The sequence below is a fragment of the Pinus tabuliformis genome, chromosome X (genome assembly GCF_031772625.1).
Source record: "Pinus tabuliformis cultivar Carrire ecotype Pingquan chromosome X, CPIR1, whole genome shotgun sequence".
Taxonomy (NCBI): domain Eukaryota; kingdom Viridiplantae; phylum Streptophyta; class Pinopsida; order Pinales; family Pinaceae; genus Pinus; species Pinus tabuliformis.
In genome coordinates, this window is record NC_142308.1 from 5,951,504 (window position 1) to 5,967,842 (window position 16,339).

Below are 16,339 nucleotides of genomic sequence, written 5' to 3' on the forward strand. Positions count from 1 at the left end.
CAAAGGGGGAGATTTTTTATCAGTGGTTGTCATTGATGTCAACCCAAGCAACACCAGGGGCTACCTCGATATTGCAAGGGAATTTTGACTTGACAACTCATATTATTTTGAGTCAAAGATCTTCTCTATGGATTCTACTCGTCGAGATGTTTTCGTTGATATGTGGCTCCCAAATTCCATGTCAAACAAGATATGTTGGGAAAATATTCATAACTTTCTCTCTAAGCATTGGATTCAAGTTTCGTAAATAGTCATAGAAAGAGGACGGACTGTAGTTTGTTGAGAAGTGTTTTCAGGGCCGAAGGTTGCAACGGTGACACATGGCACTTCGTACAAGTTCGCTCCACTGTACCAGTCTATAATCAAGTCATCGTGGGAGAATGGGCATAACTCTTTCTTGAAGAATCCAATCTTGATCATACTTGTGGTGTTGGAAAGAGGACTCAGAGGGATACCACGGGATGAAATTTCATGCTTTGGAGATCCGAAATTACATAGAGACAACATATTCAATATAGAGCTCCTAGAAGGCAAGAAAAAACATGCATTCAAGGATCACTGCAGTAACGACCACACATCAACAGTCAAGGGTAAGTCTCCTACAGCAAGGTATGTATGATTAGTGTTTACATTCGAAATATGAGTATCATCTCTGACATATTTTTTTGCAGGACAACGTGAGTATATACAGGGTCTCGGTTATATCTCTATGTCTCTATATGTCACAGTTAGTTTTGATACTACATTTAGGATGTGCTATTCTTGATACTACACATTTGATGCTACACCAAGTCTACTAAATCTATATGATGTTGTAAAGTCATGTTACTTGTCTTGTCATAGTTGATAGAATGGTCTCTTTTGTTGTACTTAGAACTTGGTCCATCACAAGTCTAAGGCCTGTCATCAATTTTTATTGTATATATCTTTAGGTCAGTTTTGGATATAGTCTTGCATAGAGTCCATGCCTATATCAAGAGTGGGATTCTTTGTCTACTGCTGCAACAAGTCAACAACAAAAGTGACAAGCACACTTCACGTACGCATTGTAATTTTAATTTTTATTTATTCATTATTATGCACTTACATGTGTAACTTTGCAGGCATAGATAAGTTGAAGGGTATTTTGTTTTGTTTTAGGATTGGTTTCACTGAGAAAAGTTTGCATGCAAGTAGAAGAAGATTCATGTAAAACTTCAAGCAAGAATTCAAGAGCTGAAGTATCAAATCAAAGGAGGCATTGCAACTAGACATCCTTTGAATACATGACAACCATCTACATATTGTGAAGAAGTATCAAGGCCAAGAGTCAATGGGACATCCTTTGAAGACATTACAGCCATCTGCATATTTTGAAGAAGTGTCAAGGCCAAGAGTCATCATTGTAAAGTTGTAAAAGAGTCATTTGTAAAAGTGTCATCTTTGGAAGAGTCATTATTGTAAAAGAATCAATCTACCTAGAGTCGAAAAGGCATTGTTGGGAGGTATAGGAGTCTTTGTTGGGATGATGTCATGGTTGGGTTTCAGGTCATAGTGTGATTGGGTGTTCGGTCAAAATCATTGTAAATCATATTATATCATGGATCATTGTCCTTGGTACAGGAATCCACACTCTTGTCTCATTTCATTCATTAAAGGGGGAAGGGAGGTGCTAGGCAGGTGCATGAAGTCTCCTACAAGTTGGAGCCTGTGAACACTTCAGGGTGGTAGGTTGGTCTAGTGTTGGGGCATCCATTCAGTTGATTACTAAAAAAAACAGGGCGTTGGGGTGTTCTTCTAGTGGGAGCTGGAGAAGAACGCTTTTCTAGAATTCTAGGAAATTGTTGCTTTCATTTCAGTTGGGGCTGAAGATTAAAGAATTTATTAGAAAAGCATTCAGTGGTTTTTGACCCAGAGGGGGTTTTCCACCTAAAATTTTTGTGCCTCTGATGTTCTTTTATTTATTGTTATTACTGCATAAACATTAATAATAATTGAAGATTAACTAACGCTCTGAAAAGATTTAAGAGTGCTAATTTCTAAGGAATATTGATTCACCCCCCTCTCAATAAATCAACATTACATCAAATGCCCAAAATGGGATTGCATACATAATTGAATTGACCCCCAATAGTCCAAACATGACTGAATATTACAATTATTACATCATGGGTCTTTACATGACCTTTACATCAAGAGACAGATATTACATTTATGACCAAAACCAAAGACCTCAATAGTGAGGTAGCAAGACCATGATAGTCTTCAACAATCATCATACACCATATAGGATCCTACAACATGAACATCTTTATCATCATCATGAAGTAAGATAGGGCAATGTAGCATCAACCTTCAACATCATCAATATGTGACTAAATATGCAATGTCTCCAAGCATCACCCAACAGTTATAGCAGTAGTATATCAATAACCATCCTCTTATCTTCATGTAACCTACCTTTTCCTCATATAGGCATCAATATCATTCTCTTGGCCCATTATCTTAATGCAAGAAGAATTATCACATCATAAACAACTTCACCAATATGCAACTCAAGTAATCATCCATAAGATTCATGCATCATCACCATATAACATATGTGAGAACTAAGGATATCACATGCAACAGCATCATAACAATTTTTCACATGAATCTCAAGCAACATATAGGCATTATCCATAATTTCACCATATGCAACCCATGCATCATTGAAGATATAATGACAACAGCATATAAGTAGTGAGTGAATCATAAACTCATCATCATCAACCAATGTCACTAAGGACCATAGCATGCACATCCTCTTCATCAATTATATTATGTAGGATCAACTTCACTAAGTGCAACTTAAGAAATATATCCAAAACTTCAGCAATCATATGTGTCTTCAGCAACATCACCAATGATATATATTATTTTCATGAACACCATTATGCAACAAGAAATGCTCAATAAATCATAATGCCAACAATGCACTATTAGAAGCATAGCAAATGCTCCCCCTGAACCTGTGGCAGCGATTCACTGTGATGTATGATCATATCCATCTTCATCAATCAGTAAATCCATCAAAAGAACCAAAACAACAATGAAATATAAAATTATAAACCATCATAAGCCAATACCACTTCTAAGTAATATATGAGCATCAACATACTGTAACCAACCAATTTCATAGCCATAAATCCAAATAATAAATGTTTGAACCATATCAGAACTTCTCCCTGATTCTGACCCACTGTTTCTTCATATCAAAGAAACATACGCGATGTCTAGATAAAAACTCGTGTATATATGTGACTTTTATTCATAAGATCCTCGTACAGAACGTAAAATGTTGAATTATCATAACCACGGCTCCCCTTGAGCCTGTATTGTATGTTCATGTTCATTGTTACTACATCAGATGCACTTTCATTAATACAAGCAACATGAATATTAAAAAAACATGGGAATCATCATGAAGATATACATATGTATATTCCCTGTGAGATCATACATCATTGATCCCGAGTACCTAATAATCATCTCTTGTTCTTCATGATTTCATGTACCTCACATCACTTGTGTAGTCACTATGAGAAGTAAAGTTTTAAAAAAATAGACCGCGGTAGGGTCAATCATCCCTACATTTCTAATTGAAGTTCCTTCTTCCTCCATATATGCTTTCAATTACTAATTATGTGTTGGAACTTATCCCATCCCATGGTTAGGTTCTCTTGACCTACAATCAGTGGCCTTATGCCCAAATGAGTTACAAGAGAAACAATATCCATAAAACCATCCTTTGTGCCTAAGGACTGATCTTGACCTTGATCTAGGATATTTTATTTTAGATGTGTGTCTTGATTCAATTTTCCTTTAAACAGCACTATATTGTTTTTTTTCATCACATTGTGTATCTGAAGCCATGTGATTGTACCCAATGTCAGACTTGATTAAAGGACAACGTTGTTCATTAATAAACTTATCTATAGTCTCATATGACTTTGCCCACTTGTTGATCTTCTCATAACCTTCCTTTACGGTCATAACTTCAGATTCTAATGTTTCACAGTGCTTTTCCTTTTCTTGAAGTTGTTTTCTTATGTTTTATGTTCTTCTATTGGTTGCTTCTAATTCCATCTTTAACATGTTTATTTCCTCAATCATATTGTTTCCTTTTGTTTCCAATTCTTTGTTAACATTCTTGAGCTTATCATTCTCTTTTAGTGATTTCATTAATTCATCTAGCTCACAACAATATGATTCATTAATTTATTGTTCTTCAAGAGCCATAAGTACTTGATAGTGACTATTAGAATCTGAATTTGAATTTTCCTGGTCATCGGATGTGTTATGACTATCTTCATTAGAGTAAAAGATTTTCTTAACTTCTGTTCAGCAACATTCTTTCCATTCTCTTTATGATTTTCTCTATATGGAAATTTGGATGCATAATTCCCTACTCTTCCACAAGCAAAACATTTAAAGGGAAGCTTACCTCTGAATTTTCCAGTTCCTACTTGCAATCTCCTCACAAAGTTTGCTTCTTCCTCATCTGATATGTAGCTTATATCTTTGGGTGATTCCTTCTCTTTCCCTTTATGTGTGGCTTTGAAATTTTCTTCTCTCATATCTGATGGACCTCCTTTTCTCATCTCAAAGGCTGTTAGGATCCCATGGAGCTGTTCAACAGTGATAGTTTTCAAATCCTACATTTCTTCAATAGCACAGACTTTGGAATCGAACTTCGGAGTTATTGATCTAAAAATATTTTCAACAATAGTAGCATCATTTATTTCATCACCAATAGTTCTCATTGAGTTAACAATCTTGTCTACTCTAAGGAAAATTTATGCAATTATTTCATCATTATGCATTTTAAGTGTCTCATATTGAACTATGAAATTACAATTTTTCCTTATGGGAAAAAAAAGTGTCTCATATTGAATTCTAAATGTTTGAAGTTTAGAACTTTTTACCTTAGTGTCACCTTCATACCTTTGGATAAGCTTATCCCACATTTTCTTTCCAATGTTCAGTTGCATGACTTTCACAAATTCAGACTTGGACAGACTTTCCAAGATGGCATTCACAACCTTTGCATTGGTTTCACATTGCTTCTTCCCTGCAGTATCTGTGGGAACAGAGGCTAGATATTGATATCCACCTTCAACAATTGCTGATACATCTATTCCAAGTTCCTGCAAGTATGCCCTCAATCTAACTTTCCAAAAGGAAAAGTTAGTTCCATTAAATAAAGGTGGTCTGATAGAAAATACTCCTTGACTACTCATCTTGACAGATCTCCCTTAACAGATCAAGCTTCTACTGAGGGACTTGCTTTGATACCAATTGTTGGGAAAAATATTGAGAGGGGGGCAATGAATCAACATTTTAAAACTCACTTAAAACTTTCAATTTCTTATTCAGATTTCTGTACGCTATTGTCATTAAGTAAACCCGTGTATGTATGCGACTATGATAAAGGAAAATATCATATATCCAGTTAACTAAATTTTCATATATTTCATCATATGTTCTACTTTAACAAATGTATCATTATTTCATTAGTATTAAACAGTAACCATGAGTAGTAAGAACAGAATAAACCATCACACATAAGAAACACATCAACACATGAGGACACTAGAATTTTTAATGGAAACCCAATGTAGGATAAAATCACGGTTGTCGTCATCTTTGTCTTCATATTTTATTATAAAGAAAAACATCTTACAATCTTATACTGGCACATACTCATACTAGCACGCATGCACCCACCTGTGAAAGGCTACAACATTCTCTCGTTCTCTAGCACCTACTAGAAGGGAGCTCCAAGTTTACCAGCACCCACCGAAAGGGAGCTCCAACCCCCTCATCAGATTTACCAGCTACCATTGGCAAGAAGCTACGACTTCCTCACTGAAGGCTCCAACCCTCAACACCTTTGTGGACCATGTTTCATAATATTTCATGTTGGATCCACCTGACTCACAACATAAAACTTGTAGGCCACTTTTCATCATATTTTCATACTAGAACCACTACCATGATTTAAACCCCATACCAAAGAACAATACTGAAATCAATCACTGTATCAAATCACTTAATCATTAAACCAGCTAAATCATCAAAGCAATCATTAAATCTTAATCAATCAATACAACTAGATCAAACTAAACTAGGATATATTATATCAATGCACAACTACTCATCAATAAGCCAAGCATTGTTATCTATCACAGAAACCAACTACTGATACTGCAAACCCGAATCAACCATATGTCAGAATATATACGCTATTGTTCTGAGTCATACCCACGTATGTAAGTGCTTCTCCTTAAGAGGACTTGCGTATAAATCTCAAAATATTGAAAAATTGAGTCTAAATCACTGTCACACTGAATCACATATTGAACGCATCACATATCACTTAACCAAATACAGATCACCACACAGTGGCATCATCCTAGTCAACATACCATTCCATAAACAATTCAACCCAGCCAACACTATCAAACACAGATTATCATAAGACAAACTTCACCGACAGACAACAACAAACATAACAAAACTTATCAGACATCATTAATAACTCATACTACAAAACCCTAGTAGATGTACGCAACTCTTATAAAGCACTTCTACGCATGTACACGCTTATCATTCACCACACCTGCATACATATATGTCCATATTGCAGAATATATATGCAACTACCCAGAAGAATATCCACGTATGTATGTGACTTCTCAATGGAAAAACAATGTATAGATCTGTAATCACTGAATCATACCTTCGTTGCACAACACAACATTTGTCAAACCCAAATATTGGCATGCAAATTGTTACAGACACACATCATAATATTATCATCACAAATCTATCAAATCCTAAGCAAATTATCCAATATGTATTCATTTCAGATCTAACAGATCTGATCCATCTCCATGCTCCTTGGTGCACACATATTTTAGATTAAGGCATTCATAAATAATCCATCACATGCACACTCTAACACTTGATCTCCATCGCCTTATATAGATTTATGCCTTAGCCAATACCTTAGTAATGTCGATGGTATTCTTTGACGGGATTAAATATCCATTGTCGTGATCAATACTATGGGCCAATACCATGGTAAAGACCCCTGGTATTCATAATACCATGGTGCAGAAACTGTACGCGACTTCTTTTCATCATACTTGAGAATGTACGTGGTTTTTCTTCACAAGGCCCGCGTATACTTTCCTAAACTTCACCTTTATCATTTCTTTGTCTTTGAACTGATATTCCTTTGTCCATTCTCTCTATCACATCTGTATAACCATGTTGGCATCTTTATCAAGTAGGTTACCATTAAGGACAACACATTAGTCATAATGCCAACAGAAGTATCAAGCTTTGAGATGTATGGGATTAGATAATCTTTATTGGAGTCCACAATAATGCTCATAGCAGTGATGTCATCTTTCTTGTACTTCTTTTTTGCATCATCTGTAAGTTCAGTCACTTTGCCTTACACAATTTCCAAAAGATCTTCCCTTACAAATATTAGGTCAATTCTTGTTTTCCAAAATATGTAGTTTGTAACCCCTTCTAACTTGTTCTCAAATTTTATAGTGGGAGGCATGGACAAGTCTTTATAGTAGATTTAGAGTTCCTTAAGAGTGATCTTACTGCTTTTTCCTTCACCAAAACTCTGAACCCATGTTGCTTTTTCAAGAGAAAATCATACAAGCACTTCTTTTGAAACTTGATAATTACTTCCAATGATGTATATGATTATTTAACACTTCCAATATATTATCAAGAAATTAGGCATTCATAAATTCAACCACAAAGATAGTAGAGCAATAAAGATCACAATTTATAAGAAGATAATAAGATTTTACCTTAGGAAAACCCACTTGGGAAAAAACCAGCGAGCCTTTTCCTTAGAGAGTCAATGCAACAAGAGATACATCAAATTCAAACTAACCAACAAGATGACAACCACAATATGCCTCAATATGCCAAGTCAAACTTCACCAAAATCACCTCAAGCAACTTCTCCACAGATTCACACAAGGTTAGCACTAGGGCCAAATTTTGGCCTCCTCTTCACCTCAAAATTTCAGACTTGTAGTCTTACTTTACCAGAAAAACTCGGACCTGCAACTTCCACACGTGAAAGGGAAATAGGTCACATATGCGAAGGTTTCTTCTTGAGTTAGGTTTCTTTTTTCCCTTTAATTCAACCTTCTTCTCCCTTCTCTCCTTCACTATGCAAGATCAAATATATACTTGATGATCAGATGAAAAAAAAAAAACTTTGAGTGGAGATCAACTAGTCTCTATATACACACACTGGAAGGAGTCGAATAGGTGCCTCTTGGGGCAGGGTTGACTTCATCACTAGGAGGTCAACTTGGGAAACTTGTGGTTTCTAGAATACAAATTTAAAATTTCATTTTCCCATTTTTTATAAGATCATGAAGAACATGTCGTATAATATTTTTCTTTTGATTTTAAAATCAATAAATATTTTATTTTCTTGCAAGCATGAAGAACATGCTTCAAATAACTTTCTTTTGTCACAAATATAATTTATATTTTATTATTACAAGTATAAATGAACATTATGAAGATAGGTCATAGCTACAAAATTCAACAAAAACAAGGGTGACCCCTCTCATCAACTCTCTTTTGGATCTATATTGATGAGTTAAATCCTTTCCTCCATCAGTATATCCAAAAGGGCAGTGGTTGTCTTCCGCACCAAGGGTTGATTTCTCAGCTCCTATTTTCCAATGACTTGGTCTTGTTGGTCTCTACTCCTAAGGGCTTGCAAAGATAGACTAATGCACTGGGTACTTTTTGTGCCCTCTAAAAGTGGCCAGTCAACTTGGGTAAAACCAAGGTTTTGATCTTCAATGAATTGAAGAGCTCTCTCACATATTTATAATACTATTATTAAGGGGCGGATATTGAGATCACCACAACTTACACTTACTTGGGAGTACAATTCACAAGTCCTCTCTTTTGTTTGTCGCAAGCACTCCAACATCGACTCAATGGAGAGCATGGTTTCCTATCCCTCATCGAGAGATACTGCTTCCAAGGGCAGTTTTAGAACACCTCAACTAAACTCTATCTCATGGAGGTAATTATTACACCCACAATTCTTTATGGCTCTGAGGTCTAGGGACCAAGCTTATTACATATAGACTAAACTAGGTTAAAGAGAGTACAAACCATGCTTCTTTGGCACATCATCGGATGTAAGCAGATGATCTCGCATCCCATCATCCAAGCAAATTTTAGCATCCACCCTTTCCGTCTCCGAGTCATTTTCCATTTGGTTTCTTTCCTTCATAAAGTTTGATCTCTCAGTGACTTTTCCACTGGGAGAGAGAGGTATCCCTACCTTGCACTTTGCTCCTTAGTGGCTCTTGCTTCAAATCCTTCCTTGGGTTGGGCACGAGGTTGGCTCTCAGAGGCATATCAATTTCACCAATGGTTTATTATCTCCCCAAACCACCTTCCTTCTTTCAAATTCTCCCTTGATGAACCAAGGCATCTCTTTCTAACTAAATAGGCATTGAATCAAGCTATTAGAGTATATCTATAGATTGTACATTCAAGTCAACAGGACTTCACCTTCGATGAGTTTGGGCTCAAAGATGTCCTACTTAGAGCACTTTTTGGAGTTGTGAGATGGTATTGTCCTTTGTCCTTACACACAGGCATTGGATGCACTCGCTTAAGATCCAATCTGTAAACTACCATGGACATTCCATTGGATAATTCATCATAACAAATATGGAAAATATATTATAAATTCCAAATCTATACTATGAGGGTTAATTTCCCTTAGATTCTTAGATTTATAAAAATTACTTTTACTGCTTATGCATGCATATATGAGATATGGAAAATAAAAAGAAATGAAAAATATACACTCACAAAACACAATGACAAATGTATGTATGTTATGGTAGGATTTTACATGAGAAAACCTAGCTGGAAGGTGAGGTTGCTTTGCTCTCTCTTTCTCTGAAAGGAAATGGATGCAAGTACAAAGGAGTGAGACATGTGGCTTGTGGACTGCTACAGCACACAAACCCTCTCTATTTGCTTTATCTTTATCCACTCTCAGCTACTCTGCTCAAATATGGAACAAATTCACTAACAAGAATGAAACCCTTTTCCTCATAGTAGCTCGGTTATAACACAACCCCAGAGCCAGATAGTGGCTAAGTCTGACTCCTTCAATTCTTAATTAGAGTTACAATATTGACTCTTCTAGAGTCTACTTCATCATGATCACGTGGCTAGCCCCTTTTTCATGATTATTGGGGATGATGTAGCATCCTCTCGAATGATGGAAATTAAAACAAGAAGGTTAAAATCCAAGTGGCATAACTTTTGCATTAGGAATTTGTTTAAAGTCTTTCTTGTGTCATTGAAAATGTATCTGAATGTAAAACAACGCTATAAATTCTTGCAGAAGTGAAATGTTTTGGGTCCCAAAAATATTAAGCTATTTCGAAAGGTTTAAAACCCTAACTCACCAAACTAGACCCGCTAGTAAAAATGGTCTTGTGAGCTTATTCCTCAAATTTTTCCACTTTGAAAGCATCAAGATGGATAACAAATAATATAATGATCCAATCTGAATCAAGGTCCTCTTGGGACAGCTCTGGGTTGGCTCTCATCGACTCTGAATAGAGATAAATCACCATATACCACAATGTGGTAGGAAAGGCAATGATGCACCTTATCTTTCAGTTTCAGGGGTACTACAAGGTAAGAGGGCATTATCACTGCCTCTATAGGGATTTTAGGGGTTCCCTCTCTACTTTCTTTTGGTACCAAAACAAAAGATGCTTAGACATCTTCATCAAGGAGATCTTCTACCATAGATATAATTTCCTCAATGCCATGCCTTACTCTAAGATGATCAAAGTTCTCACCTCTTACTTCCCTATTGATCCATCAAATTGGAGCACAAATTTCCAAAATGTTACAAATTGCAAAATGGTGAGATTCCAAATTTATCTAAGGAATGCCAACCAATATTATCAACATTGACCTGTGTATCAAGCCACACGATCTTGGAGTATTAGAGAGAACTACTCCAAATGGATTCAGAGTAGAGAACCTCATGAATGTCAGACTACTTCCCAAAACCAGAGGAGAAAACGACGACCTATTCAAAGTTCCCTTCTAACTTTTGGGTTGTGTTATATTCTTTCGACGACTAGCCCACATAGTTAATCGGGGGGTTAGAAGGGGGGCGGAGCACCCCCTTTGTTGCTCCTATTGTGTAGCGAGGGGGGGCACAAGTGGTTTGAGGGGTGCAGGTAACCCCACTCGCTGCCCCGAAAAATTTTGTTTTTGGACCCTATATTAGGTTGGGCGGACCTACCTATGGTTTTGTGCATGATTTTTTGCACATGGTTTTGGACGCGATGGTTTTCGGTCCATGGTTTTGGACGCAATGGTTTTCGATCCATGGTATTGGATGCTTCGGCATGTATAAATATGTATTGTAACATTGAAAGAAACATAGTGAAAAATCAAGCTGGTAGTCACGGTTTTGGGATCCAGGGGAAAATATTTGTGTATATGTGTTTTATGTGTTATGCTCTCACATTGTTTATTTTCTATGTTTTTAGAATTCGTATGCAGAGAATTTTTGTATGGGGTTAAAACCTACATTTGGTATCAGAGTTGTTTTGGCTTCAAAGGGACGTCTTTGTTGTTGAGGGGTTTCGCTTGGGCTTGTGGTAGACCCTGTCCAGTGGGAGATCTACGAGATCGATTCTAGTGGTGAAAAAGGATGGCGAGCAGTGGAAAGATAGAGATCGATATATTTTAATGGTCAGAGTTTTGAGTTATGGAAACTCAAGATGGAGGATCTGTTGGTGGATAAAGATCAGTGGGTCGCAGTAGATCCAGGTACTAGACCAACGGGAGTGTCCGATGAAGAATGGAAGAAGTTGGATTGGAAGGCTAAGAGCACAATACGATTGTGTGTCTCAGATTCAGTATTATTGAATGTATCAGGGGAAGCTACGGCGAAGACTTTGTAGAACAAGTTAGGGACTTTGTACCATTCTAAGTCTCTGGTGAATAAACTGTTCCTACGAAAAACTTTGTATAACCTAAGGATGAAAGATGGAGACTCGGTGACAGAACATATGAATGCACTTAATACTATGGTAAGTCAGTTATTATCTGTTGATATTAAAATTTCAGATGAAGATAATTGCATTAGTTTGTTGTATTCTCTACCAGATTCGTGGGATAGTCTGGTTATTGCAATAGGTAACAATGCAACTGCCTTGCAATTTGATGAAATAGTTTCATCCTTGCTGACAGAGGAGATGAGACAGAAAAATATGGAGAGCCGGAATGGTGATGCCTTATCTGTACGAGGACGGTCCCAGAACAGAAACAAAAATAAATCATCGAGTGGAAGATCTAAATCTCCAAGAAAACTTGTAAAAGTGGTGTGCTGGAAATGCAGAAAGGAAGGGCACTACAAAAGGGATTGTAAATCTAAAGCTCCTGACAAAGTAAAGGGATCTGATGATACTCCTTCTGCAGAGGCAAAAACCACCTCAAATAAAGGTGGGGATGTGTACTTGGCTTCTTCAAGTACACATGTAGACCATGAGGCATGGTTGATTGATTCGGGTGCATCCTTTCATTTCACTCCCCATAGAGAGTGGTTCTACGAGTATGAAAAATATGATGGTGGTGATGTCTTCTTGGGGGATGACAGGAAGGCTAGAATCGTTGGTCGTGGAAAAGTAAAGTTGAAGTTTCAAGGTGAAAGGGTTAGAACACTTCCGGTTGTTCTGCATATTCCTGCATTGGCAAGAAATCTAATTTTCGTAAGCAAGCTGGACGATGCAGGTGTAAAAACAGTGTTCAAGAAAGATACCTGTAAAATGGTTCGGGGAGTTCGGATTGGAACTCTGTACAAGCTGCAACGTATCACTGTTATTGATGGGTGCAACAATTCTGTGGTTCCTGAAAGTGGAGCAGAAAATCTAGTGGTCTCTGGAGAGAAGACCATGTTGTGGCATCAAAGGCTTGGACATATTAGAGAGAAGGGCCTTCGAATACTTCATGGTAAAGGTATGGTAGAAAGTATGAGTAATAGCTCTCTGGATTTTGATTTATGTGAAAATTGTGTATATGGGAAGCAGAATCAGGTGAGTTTCCCCTCTGGTGGTAAGAGGGCGAAACAGATGTTAAAGCTTGTGCACAATGATGTGTTTGGACCTGTGAAGGTTCCATCACTGGGTAAGTCCGTGTACTATGTCTCATTTATAGATGACTTCTCAAGGAATACATGGATATATTTCCTTGAGAAGAAATCTGAAGTCTTTGACAGGTTTAAAGAATTTAAGGCTCTGGTGGAAAACGAGACAGAGAAGAAGATAAAGGTGTTGAAGACAGATAACGGTGGAGAGTTTTGCAGTAAGGAATTTGAAGAATTCTGTAAGTGTGGTATAGCACGGCAGAAGACTACTCCATATACACCTCAGCAAAATGGAGTTGTAGAAAGAATGAACAAGACGTTAATGTAAAGGGCAAGAAGCATGCTCAATGGTTTCAGGTTAGGACAAGAATTCTAGGCAGAGGCAGTGGAAACTGCATGTTACCTAGTCAACGGATCACCTTCTTTAGCATTGGAAGATAAGACTCCACAAGAGGTATTGACTGGTAAGAAACCTTCTCTTTCACATCTGAGGGTATTTGGATGTGATGCATATATACATGTTCCAAAGGAGAAAAGAACCAAGTTGGATAGTAAACTGAAAATTGAATCTTTATTGGGTATAAGGATGGTTTAAAGATTTATAAGCTTTGGAACCCAGTAACAAGGAAGGTTGTGTACAGCGGAGATGTGATGTTCAGAGAGGTGAAAGATGTTATTAAACATGAATTCCAACCAAAGGAACATGAGAAGATAGAGTTTGAGCTAAAGGAGGAAGAATCAGACACTACAGCCGAGAAGGAATCAGAAGATGAAGAGCCACAAACTTCAGGTGTGAGAAGATCAATTCGAGAAAGTAGGCAGCTAGAAAGGTATATTCCATCTGCTTTCTATTCACATTTTGCTTATCTATTACTGATGATAATCCCAGAACTGTGAAGGAAGCAGTAGATTCAGAGGATGGAAAACTATAAAAAGATGCCATGGTTGATGAAATGGCATCTTTGCACAAAAATGAGGCTTGGGATCTGGTGGAGTTGTCGGCTGAAAGGAAACCCATTGGCAGCAAATGGGTGTTTAAGAAGAAGAAAAATGCAAAAGGAAAAGTGGAGAAATACAAAGCTTGATTAGTAGCAAAATGTTATTCCCAGGTACTGAGAATTGATTTTGGTGATATTTTTTCTCATGTTGCCAAGGTAACTTCTATTAGATTACTTTTATATGTTGTTGCTGCTTTTGATTTTAAGATAGAACAGATGGATATGAAGGCAACATTTCCTCACGGGGATCTAGAAGAGGAAATCTACATGAAGCAACCTGAAGGTTTTGCGATGAAGGGTAAGAAAGAACTGATATGCAAGTTAAAGAAGTCTTTGTATGGGTTAAAACAGTCACCAAGGATGTGGTATCAGAAATTTGATACATTTATACGGGGTCTTGGCTTCATCAAAAGCAACGCAAATCACTGTGTGTTTTAAATATATTGGTGACCGTGTTATTTATCTGGTCTTGTATGTGGATGATATGTTACTGGTTGGAAATGACAAAGAAATTATCCAGGATTTGAAGACCCATTTTTCCTCCAAATTCGACATGAAATATCTTGGTGTTGCAAACTATATTTTGGGCATGGAAATTAAAAGAGATCGGACAAAGAAGAAGCTTTGGTTAAACCAGAGGAAATATGTCGAGACAATATTGCAGAGGTTTAATATGTAGGATAGTAAACCAGTGAAGGTTCCTATTCCTGTAGGTGTAAAGTTATCTGCTGAACAGTGTCCCAAGACACAAGAAGAGGAAGAGGACATGTCTCGTGTTCCATATGCAAGTGCAGTCGGTAGCCTAATGTATGCGATGGTCTGTATTAAACCAGACATTGCACATGCAGTGGGAGTATTGAGCAGGTTTATGTCAAAACCAAGGAAGGAGCACTGGACAGCAGTGAAGCGAGTTTTCAGGTATTTGCGTGGCACTAGTGATTATGGTTTGTGCTACCAAGGAAGACCATGTTTGGACAGAGTGTTGATATTCGTGGCTTTGTTGATGCAAACTGAGTTGGAGATCTGGATCAAAGAAGATCTACAAGTGGGTTATGTGTTTAACCTATTTGGAGGTGCAGTCAGTTGGATGAGTAAGAAACACTCTGTAGTGGCACTATCAACTACAGAGGTAAAATACATGGTAGCCACTCATGCAAGCAAAGAAGCAGTTTGGTTGCAGAGATTGTGTTCAAGTATGGAGTTAGTACAGGGAGCTATAAGGATACATTGTGACAACCAAAGTGCAATTTTCTTAGCAAAGAACCATGCATATCATTCAAAGACAAAGCACATTGATGTTCAGTATCACTTTGTGAGGGATATGATAGAAGACAAAAAGGTGTTGCTGGTAAAGGTAGACACTTTGAAGAATACTGCAGATGCATTGACAAAATCTATGAGCTCTGAGAATTTCTCTTAGTGTAGAGAAACAATGGGCGTTGCAACGCTGGATAAATGACTAATCTCTCTCGTGGCCCCATGTAAGAAAACTGTAGGAATTTACAGGGTAAGTTCCTCAGAAAGAACACCAAAAGGACACCGCTCACAACCAGATCACAGATCAATACACCAGTATTTTTGACGTGGTTAAAACCCTCAAAGAGGGAAACAGTCCACGGCCTGCGCCAACGTGGCTACTACAGGCAATTTATTAATCAAAGAATGGGAATTTACATAAGCTTCTCTCATGCACGGATCACCCGAACAATGACCCTCCATGCGCTTTAAATAGAACTCATGGACCAATCGGGTGTCAAGCCACGGATCAAGTGTCGGTAATACCGAGGAGAGAATGAACCGTCGGATCACTACATATCGTGACCGTCGGATTGTAAGTTACAAAATGTACAACGGTAAAGAAACACACTTTACCTAACTCTATACCTAACTCTACACTAGACCAAGTTGAACTTAACTATATCCTATGTGTCGGAATATCCTAACATCCCCCCTTAAGAACAACTTGGGATAGGATTGAAGGATTTACAAATATGACACAATAGGAGAAGGAAGGAGGCACTAGAGCCTATCCCCCCTCAGTGACAACTTCCTGAACTCCAAGCATATATCGAAGTTTAGTGAACTTCGCCTCTATGAGAGCCTTTGTGAAGAT